Consider the following 14,671-nt stretch of genomic DNA (forward strand, 5'->3'; position numbering starts at 1 on the left):
AAGTGTGTGGGTGTGGTGGTGGGGAGTGTGGAGGTGTAATGGTGGTGAGTGGGGGGGTGTGGTGGTGGTGAGTGTGGGGGTGTGGTGTTGGGGAGTGTGTGGGTGTGGTGGTGATGAGTGTGGGGGTGTGGTGGTGGTGAGTGTGGGGGTGTGGTGGTGGGGAGTGTGGGGGGGTTTGGTGGTGGGGTGTGGTGGGGGGGAAGTGTGTGGGTGTGGTGGTGGGGAGTGTGGGGGTGTGGTGGTGGGGAGTGTGGGGGTGTGGTGGTGGGGAGTGTGAGGGTGTTGTGGTGGGGAGTGTGGGGGTGTGGTGGTGGGGAGTGTGGGGGTGTGGTGGTGGGGGTGTGGGGGTGTGGTGGTGGGGGGTGTGGGGGTGTGGTGGTGGGGAGTGTGGGGGTGTCGTGGTGGGGAGTGTGGGGGTGTGGTGGTGGTGAGTGTGGGGGTGTGGTGGTGGTGAGTGTGGGGGTGTGGTGGTGGTGAGTGTGGGGGTGTGGTGGTGGTGAGTGTGGGGGTGTGGTGGTGGTGAGTGTGGGGGTGTGGTGGTGGTGAGTGTGGGGGTGTTGTGGTGGTGAGTGTGGGGGTGTGGTGGTGGTGAGTGTGGGGGTGTGGTGGTGGTGAGTGTGGGGGTGTGGTGGTGGTGAGTGTGGGTGTGTGGTGGTGGTGAGTGTGGGGGTGTGGTGGTGGGGAGTGTGGGGGTGTGGTGGTGGTGGGGAGTGTGGGGGTGTGGTGGTGGGGAGTGTAGGGGTGTGGTGGTGGTGAGTGTGGGGGTGTGGTGGTGGGGAGTGTGGGGGTGTTGTGGTGGTGAGTGTGAGGGTGTGGTGGTGAGTGTGGGGGTGTGGTGGTGGTGAGTGTGGGGGTGTGGTGGTGGTGAGTGTGGGGGTGTGGTGGTGGGGAGTGTGAGGGTGTGGTGGTGGGGAGTGTGAGGGTGTGGTGGTGGTGAGTGTGGGGGTGTGGTGGTGGTGAGTGTGGGGGTGTGGTGGTGGTGAGTGTGGGGGTGTGGTGGTGGTGAGTGTGTGGGTGTGGTGGTGGTGAGTGTGTGGGTGTGGTGGTGGGGAGTGTGTGGGTGTGGTGGTGGGGAGTGAGGGGGTGTGGTGGTGGTGAGTGTGGGTGTGTGGTGGTGGGGAGTGTGGGTGTGTGGTGGTGGTGGGGAGTTTGGGGGTGTGGTGGTGGGGAGTGTGGGGGTGTGGTGGTGGTGAGTGTGTGGGTGTGGTGGTGGTGAGTGTGTGGGTGTGGTGGTGGGGAGTGTGGGTGTGTGGTGGTGGGGAGTGTGGGGGTGTGGTGGTGGTGAGTGTGGGGGTGTGGTGGTGGGGAGTGTGGGGGTGTGGTGGTGGTGAGTGTGGGTGTGTGGTGGTGGTGGGGAGTGTGGGTGTGTGGTGGTGGTGGGGAGTGTGGGTGTGTGGTGGTCGTGGGGAGTGTGGGTGTGTGGTGGTCGTGGGGAGTGTGGGTGTGTGGTGGTGGTGGGGAGTGTGGGTGTGTGGTGGGGAGTGTGGGTGTGTGGTGGTGGTGGGGAGTGTGGGGGTGTGGTGGTGGGCAGTGTGGGGGTGTGGTGGTGGTGAGTGTGGGGGTGTGGTGGTGGTGGGGAGTTTGGGTGTGTGGTGGTGGTGGGGAGTGTGGGTGTGTGGTGGTGGTGGGGAGTGTGGGGGTGTGGTGGTGGGGAGTGTGGGGGTGTGGTGGTGGTGAGTGTGGGGGTGTGGTGGTGGGGAGTGTGGGTGTGTGGTGGTGGGGAGTGTGGGTGTGTGGTGGTGGGGAGTGTGGGTGTGTGGTGGTGGGGAGTGTGAGGGTGTGGTGGTGGTGAGTGTGGGGGTGTGGTGGTGGTGAGTGTGGGGGTGTGGTGGTGGTGAGTGTGGGGGTGTGGTGGTGGTGAGTGTGGGTGTGTGGTGGTGGGGAGTGTGGGGGTGTGGTGGTGGTGAGTGTGTGGGTGTGGTGAGTGTGTGGGTGTGGTGGTGGGGGGTGTGGTGGTGGGGATTGTGGGGTGTGGTGGTGGTGAGTGTGGGTGTGTGGTGGTGGGGAGTGTAGGTGTGTGGTGGTGGTGGGGAGTGTGGGTGTGTGGTGGTGGTGGGGAGTGTGGGGGTGTGGTGGTGGGGAGAGTGGGTGAGTGGTGGTGGTGGGGAGTGTAGGTGTGTGGTGGTGGTGGGGAGTGTGGGTGTGTGGTGGTGGTGGGGAGTGTGGGGGTGTGGTGGTGGGGAGTGTGGGTGTGTGGTGGTGGTGGGGAGTGTGGGTGTGTGGTGGTGGTGGGGAGTGTGGGTGTGTGGTGGTGGTGGGGAGTGTGGGTGTGTGGTGGTGGTGGGGAGTGTGGGTGTGTGGTGGTGGTGGGGAGTGTGGGTGTGTGGTGGTGGTGGGGAGTGTGGGTGTGTGGTGGTGGTGGGGAGTGTGGGTGTGTGGTGGTGGTGGGGAGTGTGGGTGTGTGGTGGTGGTGGGGAGTGTGGGTGTGTGGTGGTGGTGGGGAGTGTGGGTGTGTGGTGGTGGTGTGGAGTGTGGGTGTGTGGTGGTGGTGGGGAGTGTGGGTGTGTGGTGGTGGTGGGGAGTGTGGGTGTGTGGTGGTGGTGGGGAGTGTGGGTGTGTGGTGGTGGTGGGGAGTGTGGGTGTGTGGTGGTGGTGGGGAGTGTGGGTGTGTGGTGGTGGTGGGGAGTGTGGGGGTGTGGTGGGGGTGGGGAGTGTGGGGGTGTGGTGGGGGTGGGGAGTGTGGGGGTGTGGTGGGGGTGGGGAGTGTGGGGGTGTGGTGGTGGAGGGGAGTGTGGGGGTGTGGTGGTGGTGGGGAGTGTGGGGGTGTGGTGGTGGTGAGTGTGTGGGTGTTGTGGTGGGGAGTGTGGGGGTGTGGTGGTGGTGAGTGTGTGGGGTGTGGTGGTGGGGAGTGTGTGGGGTGTGGTGGTGGGAGTGTGGTGGTGGGGAGTGTGGGGGTTTGATGGTGTGGGGTGTGGTGGTAGGGAGTTTGGGGGTGTGGTTGTGGGGGTGTGGTGTGGTGGTGGGGAGTGTGGGTGTGTGGTGGTGATGAGTGTGGGGCTGTGTTGGTGGGGAGTGTGGGGTTGTGGTGGTGGGGAGTGTGGGGATGTGGTGGTGGTGAGTGTGTGGGGTGTGGTGGTGGGGAGTGTGGGGGTGTGGTGGTGGGGACTGTGGGGGTGTGGTGGTGGGGAGTGTGGGGGTGTGGTGGTGGGGAGTGTGGGGGTGTGGTGGTGGGGAGTGTGGGGGTGTGGTGGTGGGGAGTGTGGGGGTGTGGTGGTGGTGAGTGTGTGGGGTGTGGTGGTGGGTAGTGTGGGGGTTTGGTGGTGGGGAGTGTGGGGGTGTGGTGGTGGGGAGTGTGGGGGTGTGGTGGTGGGGAGTGTGGGGGTGTGGTGGTGGGGAGTGTGGGGGTGTGGTGGTGGGGAGTGTGGGGGTGTGGTGGTGGGAGTGTGGTGGTGGGGAGTGTGGGTGTGTGGTGGCGGGGAGTGTGTGGGGTGTAGTGACGGGGAGTGTGTGGGGTGTGGTGGTGGGAGTGTGGTGGTGGGGAGTGTGGGTGTGTGGTGGTGGGGAGTGTGTGGGGTGTGGTGGTGGTGAGTGTGGGGTGTGGTGGTGGTGAGTGTGGGGTGTGGTGGTGGGGAGTGTGGGGGTGTGGTGGTGGGGAGTGTGGGGGTGTGGTGGTGGGGAGTGTGGGGGTGTGGTGGTGGGGGTTTGGAGGTGTGGTGGTGGGGAGTGTGTGGGTGTGGTGGTGGGGAGTGTGGGGGTGTGGTGGTGGGGAGTGTGGGGGTGTGGTGGTGGGGAGTGTGAGGGTTTGATGGTGTGGGGTGTGGTGGTAGGGAGTGTGGGGGTGTGGTGGTGGGGGGGTGGGGTGTGTGGGTGTGTGGTGGTGGGGAGTGTGGGTGTGTGTTGGTGGGGAGTGTGGCGGTGTGGATGTGGGGAGTGTGGCGGTGTGGTGTTGGGGAGTGTGGGGGTGTGGTGGTGGGGAGTGTGTGGGGTTGGGTGGTGAGGAGTGTGTGGGGTGGGGTGGTGTGGAGTGTTGAGGTCTGGTGGTGGGGAGTGTGGGGTTTTGTTGGTGGGGAGTGTGGTGGTTTGGTGGTGGGGAGTGTGGTGGTTTGGTGGTGGGGAGTGTGTGAGGGTGTGGTGGTGGGGAGAGTTGGGGTATGGTGGTGGGGGAGTGTGGTGGTGAGGAGTGTGTGGGGTGGGGTGGTGGGGAGTGTGGGGGTTTGAAGGAGGGGGGAGTTTGGGGGTGTGGTGGTGGGGGGAGTGTGGGGGTGTTGTGGTCGTATACATAGTGAGGATTGCAAAGGGGGGGGGGGTTGTAGAAAAACTGGTAATAGACGAAGGTTTTCCTGTTATCGTCGGCATTACCTGCCAATTTGCAGAGCGTAACGATCATATCTGTGACCTTTTCCCGCTGGCTCACACCATTTGTGTTCTGAGATGAGCATACTCGCATTATGTATAAGAAAACTCGCATTATGTATAAGAAAATAATATGGAATGTGAGAATACATGTGTGTCGGTGCGTGTGTGTATCTTGCAAGGGTTGGTGTCTGATGTGTGTGTTATCTATAAATTGGATGTCTGCCGGTTTCTATCTCTCCAAGATTGTAGACCAGACGCCTAAGGCAAGCCTAACCCAATTTTATCATTACTGCGAGGTTCGTGCCCAACATGAGAGGGTCGGTGTGGTCATCATTATAGTGAGCACCACTTGACATAGTGGCAAAGCGTCCTGCAACATTTTTTGTTAATAATGCTGAAATTCATAATTTTTTTTATACATATTTACGATTCAAGAGCACAACTGATACGCTAATCACTACACCCCGCAGACCCTACAAACGTGAACGAAACTTCAGAGTTTATCTGCAAGATTTCGATCCCTCGAGGGCACCAGGGTGGTAATCGGTCAGATTACCTTTTTCACCAAGCAATTGCATTACCAAGGAGAACTCGGGCCGTTTATTCACAAAAAAAACTTGGCTAAATCACAATTGAGAGATAAACAGATGTAAACGGATAAACTACGAAGTTTCGTTCCCTTTTGTAGGTTCTATGTGGTGTAGTGGTTAGCGTATCAGTTATTCTCAGGTGCGCGAAGACCTGTGCTTTCTGAGTTCGAGTCACTTACTGGGGTTGGTGCCTGATGTGTGTTTATATATATATATATATATATATATATATATATATATATATATATATATATATATATATATATATATATAATAGAGAGAGAGAGAGAGAGAGAGAGAGAGCTTCTGTTCAGCATTCTGGTGTGTTAAGAGTTATGCCGCTCTAATGTAAGCTATTGTTGCACAAAATACTTTCCGTTGCAACTCAGGAGGAAAATCAACGCTATATACAGATGGCACAGTTAGACGTTGGAAATTACGGAATCCTAATAAAAAATTTAGTTTTTCTCTGATCTATTTAATTGAAAGTTAAACTGTAACTCTTTTCAAAGTAATTTTCGTCCTACGTCAAACATCGGCTGTACCAAGACGCCAACTCGTCATAAGAATATGTGAATAACAGAATAATAAATATATATTATTCTCAGCTTGAAACAATCCATTAATCCCACCGACTATTATTTAACTCGGCATTTTAATCAACAAATCAGCGATAAAATGGTCTTAAAATGTTGTAAATTCTGACACACATCACTGATCTTCACACGCCCAAATTGTTAACGGAAAACAATAACAAAATGTAAATACCACAGAGGCTTCAATTTTTAACGGTCGTCAACCATTTATACTTGTAAATATATGGTTTATGTTTTTACACATTTGCAAAGCTGTGCAGAGTTGGAAATTCCAACAGTGAATGACAGTGTTCGCGAGCAGTAATGTATAACTGAGTCAGTGTCAATACACAGTTGTATAACTGAGTGAGTGTGTCAACACACACCGTTGTATGATTGGGAAAGTGCGTACATTCATCATAGTATAATTGAACAAGTGTGTATCCATGTGTTCATGCCCTATTGTACAACTGGCATAAACAAATTCAACAACAAATATTGGGGTAGCTAAAGGCGTCACTGAAATAGACAAAAAACAACCAATGTCTCCTCCCACCTTTCTCTTACCCATGCCCAATGCCCATTACATGTCTCACCTTTCCTTAACCCTACAATACCCTTCCCTATTCCTTTACCCTTCCAAAGTCACTGGATGAGGACAAGGGAGACAGGTCCTCTCTTGTTCCTACGACAATGGGTGTCACAGTACATTCACGGTATGCACAGGGTTTTAATTTTTTATTACTGCCGATATCAGATTATCGAGCTGCGAGCTCTTTGACCTCCTTTGGCTTGCCTGCGAAAGAAACCTGTTATCTTCGTTATATATCGTGTTAGCTGAGTTGTGTAACGTGTTATTTGCTTTCTTGTTGTGTTATCTGCGTTTATACAATTCATATAACACGATGTATAAGTGTTATTTGCCTTTTATAACGTGCTATCAACGTTATATAACGTGTTATTTGCGTTTTGCAACGTGCTTTCTGTATTATAAGAAAGTTATATGCATTATATATATAGTTATGGAAATATATATATATTGCTTTATATAATGTATCAGAATGGTGAAATCATTGTAACTTACGAAATCAAACCGTCAAACGACTGCCAAAAGAAAAGAATTGAGATAAAGAGAGAGAGAGAGAGAGAGAGAGAGAGAGAGAGAGAGAGAGAGAGAGAGAGAGAGAGAGAGAGAGAGGGGGAGAGAGAGAGAGAGAGAGAGAGGGGGAGAGAGAGAGAGAGAGAGAGAGAGGGGGAGAGAGAAAGAGAGAGAGAGAGAGGGGGAGAGAGAGAGAGAGAGGGAGAGAGAGAGAGAGAGAGAGAGAGAGAGAGAGAGAGAGAGAGAGAGAGAGAGAGAGAGAGAGAGAGAGAGAGAGAGAGAGAGAGATAACTTCATCTTTCACAATATCTTCTTGGAAAGTCTTTCCAGTTCTCCTGCACTATTTTGAGTCAGGTTCTTGGTGTTCCTGAACAGTCACAGAGGAAAGTTTCTGACACCTGGAGCATGTCTCCCTAAGACACGTGGAGAAAGTCTCCCTAAGAGAAAGTTGAGAGGCGGGCCGAAAGAGCAAAGCTCAACCCCCGTAAAAACACAACTAGTAAACACAACTAGTAAACACACACACACACACACACACACATTTTTTGAGTGCATATGTAACTCCCTCGAGCAGTGGGTCGATATACTCCTCAACTTTTATGAATCCGGTTTCGAATTTGTTTTATTTATCTTACCCGAATTCTTTCTGCACGAACTGTGTGGTTTCTCCTGAGTCGCAGGCCTAATACCCAGACTCTCTTATTACCTCTTGTGCGCTGTTTTACACACCATGTGACTGCTGTTTTATAAATACCTTCTCAGGACTTTTTTTATTTTGCCTAACTTCCTTTCCCACCCTTTCCCACCGAGGCCTGGTCGACGACCGGGCCGCGGGGACCCTGAGCCCCGGAAGCACCTCAAGGTAAGGTAACCACTTCCTGGCTTCCCACTCTTGTTTATCCTCCCACCTGCTCGTTTCTATTCCTATAGGCTCGTTTTTACTCTTATAGGCTGGTTTATCTTCCTCCCTTCCCGTTTCTCCTCACTTCACATGCCTTTTTTTGCACATTCACATGGGAGTGTTCTAAAACTGTTCAAGCCTTGACTCTCTTGAATTCACTCACACACACACACACACACACACACACACACACACACACACACACACACACACACACACACACACACACACACACACACTCCTTTGATAGCCTTTGCACTGAAAAAAGCCTTTGATACAGTACCTCACATGAGACTGCTGTTCAAGCTCGAGAGGCAGGCGGGGGTGGGGGGAAAGGTCCTAGCATGGATAAGGAACTACCTAACAGGAAGGAGCCAAAGAGTTACGGTAAGGAGCGAGAAGTCGGACTGGCGAACAGTAACAAGTGGAGTACCACAAGGATCGGTGCTGGGACCAATTCTATTTCTTGTATATGTTAACGACATGTTTACAGGCGTAGAGTCCTACATGTCGATGTTTGCGGATGACGCAAAGTTTATGAGAAGAGTTGTGACAGATGAGGATTGCAGGATCCTCCAAGAGGACCTGAACAGGTTGCAGAGATGGTCAGAGAAATGGCTACTGGAATTCAACACTAGCAAATGTAAAGTTATGGAAATGGGACTAGGAAATAGGAGACCAAAGGGACAGTACACAATGAAGGAGAACAGCCTACCTGTAACGACGCGTGAAAGAGACCTGGGGGTGGACGTAACACCTAATCTATCTCCTGAGGCACATATAAATAGGATAACGACAGCAGCGTACTCTACACTGGCAAAAGTTAGAACATCATTCAGAAACCTAAGTAAGGAGGCATTTAGGGCCCTTTACACTGCCTATGTGAGGCCAGTCTTAGAGTATGCCGCCTCATCATGGAGTCCCCATCTGAAGAAGCATATAATGAAACTGGAAAAGATTCAGAGGTTTGTAACGAGACTCGTCCCAGAGCTACGAGGGATGGGGTATGAGGAGAGCCTAAGGAAACTGTGCTTTACGACACTAGAAAGAAGAAGGGAGAGGGGGGACATGATAGGAACGTATAAGATACTCAGAGGGATTGACAGAGTGGACATAGACGAAATGTTCACATGGAATAGTAACAGAACGAGGGGACATGGATGGAAGCTTGAAACTCAGATGAGTCACAGAGATGTTCGGAAGTTTTCTTTTAGCGTGAGAGTAGTGGGAAAATGGAATGCACTTCAGGAACAGGTTGTGGAAGCAAATACTATTCATAATTTTAAAACCAGGTATGATAGGGAAATGGGACAGGAGTCCCATTTCGAAAGGCGGGATCCAAGAGTCAATGCTCGATCCTGCAGACACAACTAGGTGAGTACACACGCACGCACACACGCACGCACACACGCACACGCACACACACACCCCCACACACTTTTGCCAGGTTGTCCAACATAAGAACGGCATTTAGAAACTTGTGTAAAGAATCATTCAGAACTTTGTATATCACATATGTCAGACCAATCCTGGAGTATGCAGCCCCAGCATGGAGTCCATATCTGTTCATGCATACGACTAAACTGGAAAAAGTTCAAAGATTTGCCTCCAGACTAGTACCCGAGGTGAGAGGTATGAGCTACGAGGAGAAACTACGGGAATTAAACCTCACTTCGCTGGAAGACAGAAGAGTTAGGGGGGTACATGATCACCACATTCAAGATTCTCAGAGGAATTGATAGGGTAGATAAAGACAGCCTATTTAACACAAGGGGCACACACACTAGGGGACACAGGTGGAAATTGAGTGCTGAAATGAGACACAGATATTAGAAAGAAATTGAGTGCTAAAATGAGACACATAGATATTAGAAAGAAATTGAGTGCTAAAATGAGACACATAGATATTAGAAAGATATTTTTCAGACAGAGTGGTTGACAAATGGAATGCATTAGGCAGTGATGTGGTGGAGGCTGTCTCCATACACAGTTTCAAGTGTAGATATGATAGAGCTCAATAGGCTCAGGAACCTGTACACCAATTGATAGACAGTTGAGAGGCGGAACCAAATAGCCAGAGTTTAACCCCCGCAAGCACAAATAGGTGAGTACAACTTAGTGAGTACACAAACACACACACTCTCTCTCTCATACACACACACACACACACACACACAAACACTACAGCCATACCCTGATTATGTATGCATTACCCTCGGCAACAACATTCCTTTTCTTGTCTGATGTAATTTGAACATTCTTTTTTACATCACATGGTAGTGGTAAGGTAATTAGGAGGAGAAAGTGCTAAACCAGTGTGCCTATATAGCACTTGGATGGGATATAAGGCCATATAGCTGGGATATAAGGCCATATAGCTGGGATATAAGGCCATATAGCTGGGATATAAGGCCATATAGCTGGGATATAAGGCCATATAGCTGGGATATAAGGCCATATAGCTGGGATATAAGGCCATATAGCTGGGATATAAGGCCATATAGCTGGGATATAAGGCCATATAGCTGGGATATAAGGCCATATAGCTGGGATATAAGGCCATATAGCTGGGATATAAGGCCATATAGCTGGGATATAAGGCCATATAGCTGGGATATAAGGCCATATAGCTGGGATATAAGGCCATATAGCTGGGATATAAGGCCATATAGCTGGGATATAAGGACAAGGTGATGTGATATTTTATTACCTGGGAAATCTTGTTATTAAAGAAGCTGCTTACAGGGACATATGCCGCCTGAATGCTCCAGAGATTTTTTCAGATTTATTTTTCTTTGATATATATACTTTAAAGCCAATGCATTATTTTTTTAATAAAAAGCTTGATTTGTATAAACAAAAGCATGATTTCTATAAAAAAAACCCGTTTATATAAACAAAGACATCGTTTCTATAACAAAAGTACGATTTCTTTTATCTATTATGTACAAAAGTATATTTTTTTGTTAGAAATAGGAAAATTATATATTTTTATTATTGCAGCTTTTTGTCAGATTATCAGTAACAGATATTTATGACATGCATCTGAACAGGCAAAGTGACGAAAGTGACAACTGTGCCGTTACAAAGTTGTGTAAACAAAGTGTAACAGAGAAAAACAATACATGAGGTAAGGATGACATGTGCAATGTGAAAAAATAGAGATAAAGAAATATTCCATTGTAGTTATTGGGAATAAAGAAAGCTACAGAAGGGTCTAATGGTGAAGAGGAAGGGCCGACACACAGGCAAACGATAGAGGAACAGAAGAGAAAGAGGAACAGAAGAGAAAGAGGAACTGAATAGAAAGAAGATAAAGAGTGTTTTCTTCATTCGTTTTAACTCTGTTGGTTCTCTTCAACCTTCTCGCCGTTCATCTCACATTCGTACCGTATATAATGACCTCAGTCTTTTCTTACACGTGTTGATAATGATCCAGGACGGACAGAAACATGGTAAATTCCTGTATTTTCCGACGTGTGTGGCTTGACTGTCTAATTTTCAGCCACGTTAGAGGAGGCCTGGTCTCGGACCTGGCCTCTTAGTTATTGAGAGGAAAAACAAAATGAAAAATCAGGTTTGAATGTTTGGATCATACGTATGTTATTACTTCATGTATCGTGAATGTTATACACACGTTGTGTCTTCGTGTATGATGGCAAGTATGTGTAATTAAATGAATTACACATGATCGCCATATGTAATTCTCAAATGTAAGTGTGTATGCGAAAACTAAGTATTTCTTCGACTGGTCGATCTCTAAACATTCGTTCTTGTCTTTAAAAATACGTTTCGGTTCGCCAAGTCACACGCGAGGGTTCCCATTTCGAGTCTCCTAGAGCCCAGGACCCAGATTCACGAAACAGTTACGGAAGTACTTAGGAACGTGTACATCTTTCCTCAATCGTAGACGGCTTTGGTTACATATATTAAACAGTTTACAAGCATGAAAACCTCTAATCCAACTGTTACTGTTATAAACAGCCTTCTGGTGCTTCGGAGCTCATTAACTATTTAATAATTGTAAACAAAGCCGCCTAAGATTATGAAAAGCTGTACAGATTCGTAAGTACTTGCGTAACTGCTTCGTGAATCTGGCTCCAGGTGAAAGGGTTCATGTACTCACCTAGTTAGGTGAGTACATGATCCCATTCACCTGGCGCCAGATGTGTAATTATTCGACTGTCAGACGCGACTTTTGTGAAATGAAAGCCTTCTCTACCTACTGGAAAGTTATCTGAGCAATCAAACTTTGGTGATTTGGCAACTCTAGTGGGAAATTAACCTTAATGATACACTAAACTTAATCCCAGAGCCCTGTGAAGAGTCCAGAAGATGCTAAAGTTTCCGGAAGGTCCTAAAGAGTGCTGAAGATAATAACAAGTCCTTAAGGTGTTTGCACACCTGGCTAGAGTTGAATTAAAGACATAAACGAAGGAGAAAATTATATTAATATTTCCCCTAAAGCCATCATCTTCCGCCCTGAAAAATTAACCACCAAACTAATAATATAAGTGATAATTGGCTAAAAGAATTTTTTTTACACAGTGAAGAAAAATAAGGGATTGAATCTTCGAAAATAGGCAAAATTATGTAACCTGTTTTGAAAGCAGTCTCACCAAAATAATTAAATCATCTTGTTAATGAATAGCTAATGAGACAAAAAAAGCATTCAGTGAAAAAAATACAGAAATATTGCTAGAAATATAATTTTTAGTTACATACACAAATCTAAACACGAGATCTGTTCTAGTTGGAGGCTGGTGATGGTTAGGGCTCCTTCTCAACACTAAATTTGTTCTATCGTATACAGTAAGCCTATATAATTATATATGCATAGGGATACACAGTTACATAGCTGATTGGATACAAAATGCAGACATTTAAGAGTAAATACAGAAACAAAAATATATACATAACTAAAAATTCCACATCCCAGAAATTACTTGAACCAAGACAGCCAGAGGCACTGCAACTGGCGTACCCGGTACCTTAACCACTCGACCAACCGTGACTGAACAAAAGACATTGGCAGCCCAGTCTATATCCCACAACGACCCGACAGCACTTGGTGATAAGCTTGGGCAAAGTTATTTTATCGAATCACCTCACTTTGTGGGGCCACGTGAGCAACACAAATGCAACGCATTTGTGTTGCTGGCTACCAATGTCTTTTGTACGGTCATAGTTAGTCTATTGGTTAAGGTACCGGGTACGCCAGTTGCATAGTGCTCTTGGCTGTCGGGGTTCGAATCCTTCTGGGGTGTGGAGTTTTCACTTTATATATATACATATATATATATATATATATATATGTGTGTGTATATATATATATATATATATATATATATATATATATATATATATATATATATATATATATATATATATATATATATAAACAAACAGAAAAGTAAAAGCACACAGAAACTGTATTGGAGGGGATCTAAACATTCCCTCTAATGCGTTATGCAAGGTTTCCTCCGAGGCTATGGGTCCCCCTTCTTCTAGCCAGAGGTGGTACTCCCTGTATATATATACATATATAGATATAGATATAGATATATATATCAAGTATATTTGCGGCGAGGTGGTGGCTGACAGGTACGGCCACCATGGCCTACTCTGCCAAAGCACAGGGGGATGGCACTCGAGGCACAGTGAAGTTAACGACATCATCAAAAGGAGCCTCACCACAGCTGGATGCCCAGCTGAAAGAGAGCCCCGTTACCTAACGCCCCGTAAATCTGATGCTCTTATTGGTCGCCCGGATGGTATCAGAGTGAACCTCTGGAAGAATGGCAAGCAGTTGGTATGGGACTACCAGTGCGTATCAACCCTGGCTAACACCTACATTAACCTCAGTGTTGCACAACCAGGTGGCGCTGCCACCCACAGGGAAGCGGCCAAATCCCGTAAGTATAGAGAACTGGATCACCACTACAATTTTGTCCCCATTGCTTCTGAGACACTCGGCGCCTGGGGTAAAAGTGCTACCAGTTTTTTGTAGGAACTGGGTTCTAGGCTCATTGAAACAACAAGGGACCCAAGAGCTGCAAGCTTTCTTTTCCAGTGCCTCAGTGTGGCGATACAGAGGGGAAATGCGCACTGCATCCAGGGTTCCTGCCCGCCATCTGAGGAGCTGGAGGAACTCGACAACCTATGATAACCATCTTTGTAACCCATATGTAACTCCTTTTTTGTAACAAAGTTCAAATAAAGTAAATATATATGTGTACATACAAAAGAATGGGGGTGGTAGGAGAAGATAATATTAGTGTTCAGTGAGAAACCACAAGGTCTCCTCTGAATACTTTTTATTTTCTTCTCTGAGGCTATGGGTCCCCACATTGGCCCCAGAGGTGGTACCCTCACAAACTTTTATTTATATATATATATATATATATATATATATATATATATATATATATATATATATATATATATATATATATATATATATATATATAATATTAGAGGTACCACCTCTGGTGCAATTGCAGGGACCCACATCCTCGAAGAAGAAAACAAAGAGCATTCAGAGAAGATCTTGTGGATTCTCACTGAATACTTTATTATTTTCTTCTCCTACCACCCCTATTATTTTTTTGTATGTTTTGTTTTATTTTATTGCAATGCTACAGTTTACAGAGAACACACACACACACACAAATATATACCAATTAAACAATCAGCGTTCGAAGACCTCGTCCAGCTCCTCAGAGGTTGGGTGCGCACCCAGGATACAACACGCATTTCCCCTCTGAACTGCGACACTGAGGCGCTGGAACAGGAAACTGGCTGCTCGTGGGTCTCTAGTGTTCCCAATGAGTTCCTCACCAACCTCCTTTAAAAACTTGAGTGCACATTTACCCCAGGCGCCCAGAGTCTCAGAGCCTATCGGCACGAACCTGTAACAACGTTTTAGGTCTCTCTACTTGTGGATTTTCTGAGTCTCCCTAAAGGTGGCTGCCCCACTGCTCAGCAGTGGGGCAGATACCTATTGGTATCTGCTCAGTTACAGATACCAATATTGAACAGATATTGTACAGGTATCATTGGTATCTGCTTACGTTACAGCTCAGCTCCGCTGAGCTGTAACGTAAATAGGTATCAGCGAATGTAGATGCACAGGTGTAATCCCATACGACCTGTTTACCTTCCCTCCATGGCTGCAGGGTGACTCCATCTGGTCGTTTTTGGCTGTTGT

This window comes from Procambarus clarkii, chromosome 42 (assembly GCF_040958095.1).
Source record: "Procambarus clarkii isolate CNS0578487 chromosome 42, FALCON_Pclarkii_2.0, whole genome shotgun sequence".
In the NCBI taxonomy this organism is placed as follows: domain Eukaryota; kingdom Metazoa; phylum Arthropoda; class Malacostraca; order Decapoda; family Cambaridae; genus Procambarus; species Procambarus clarkii.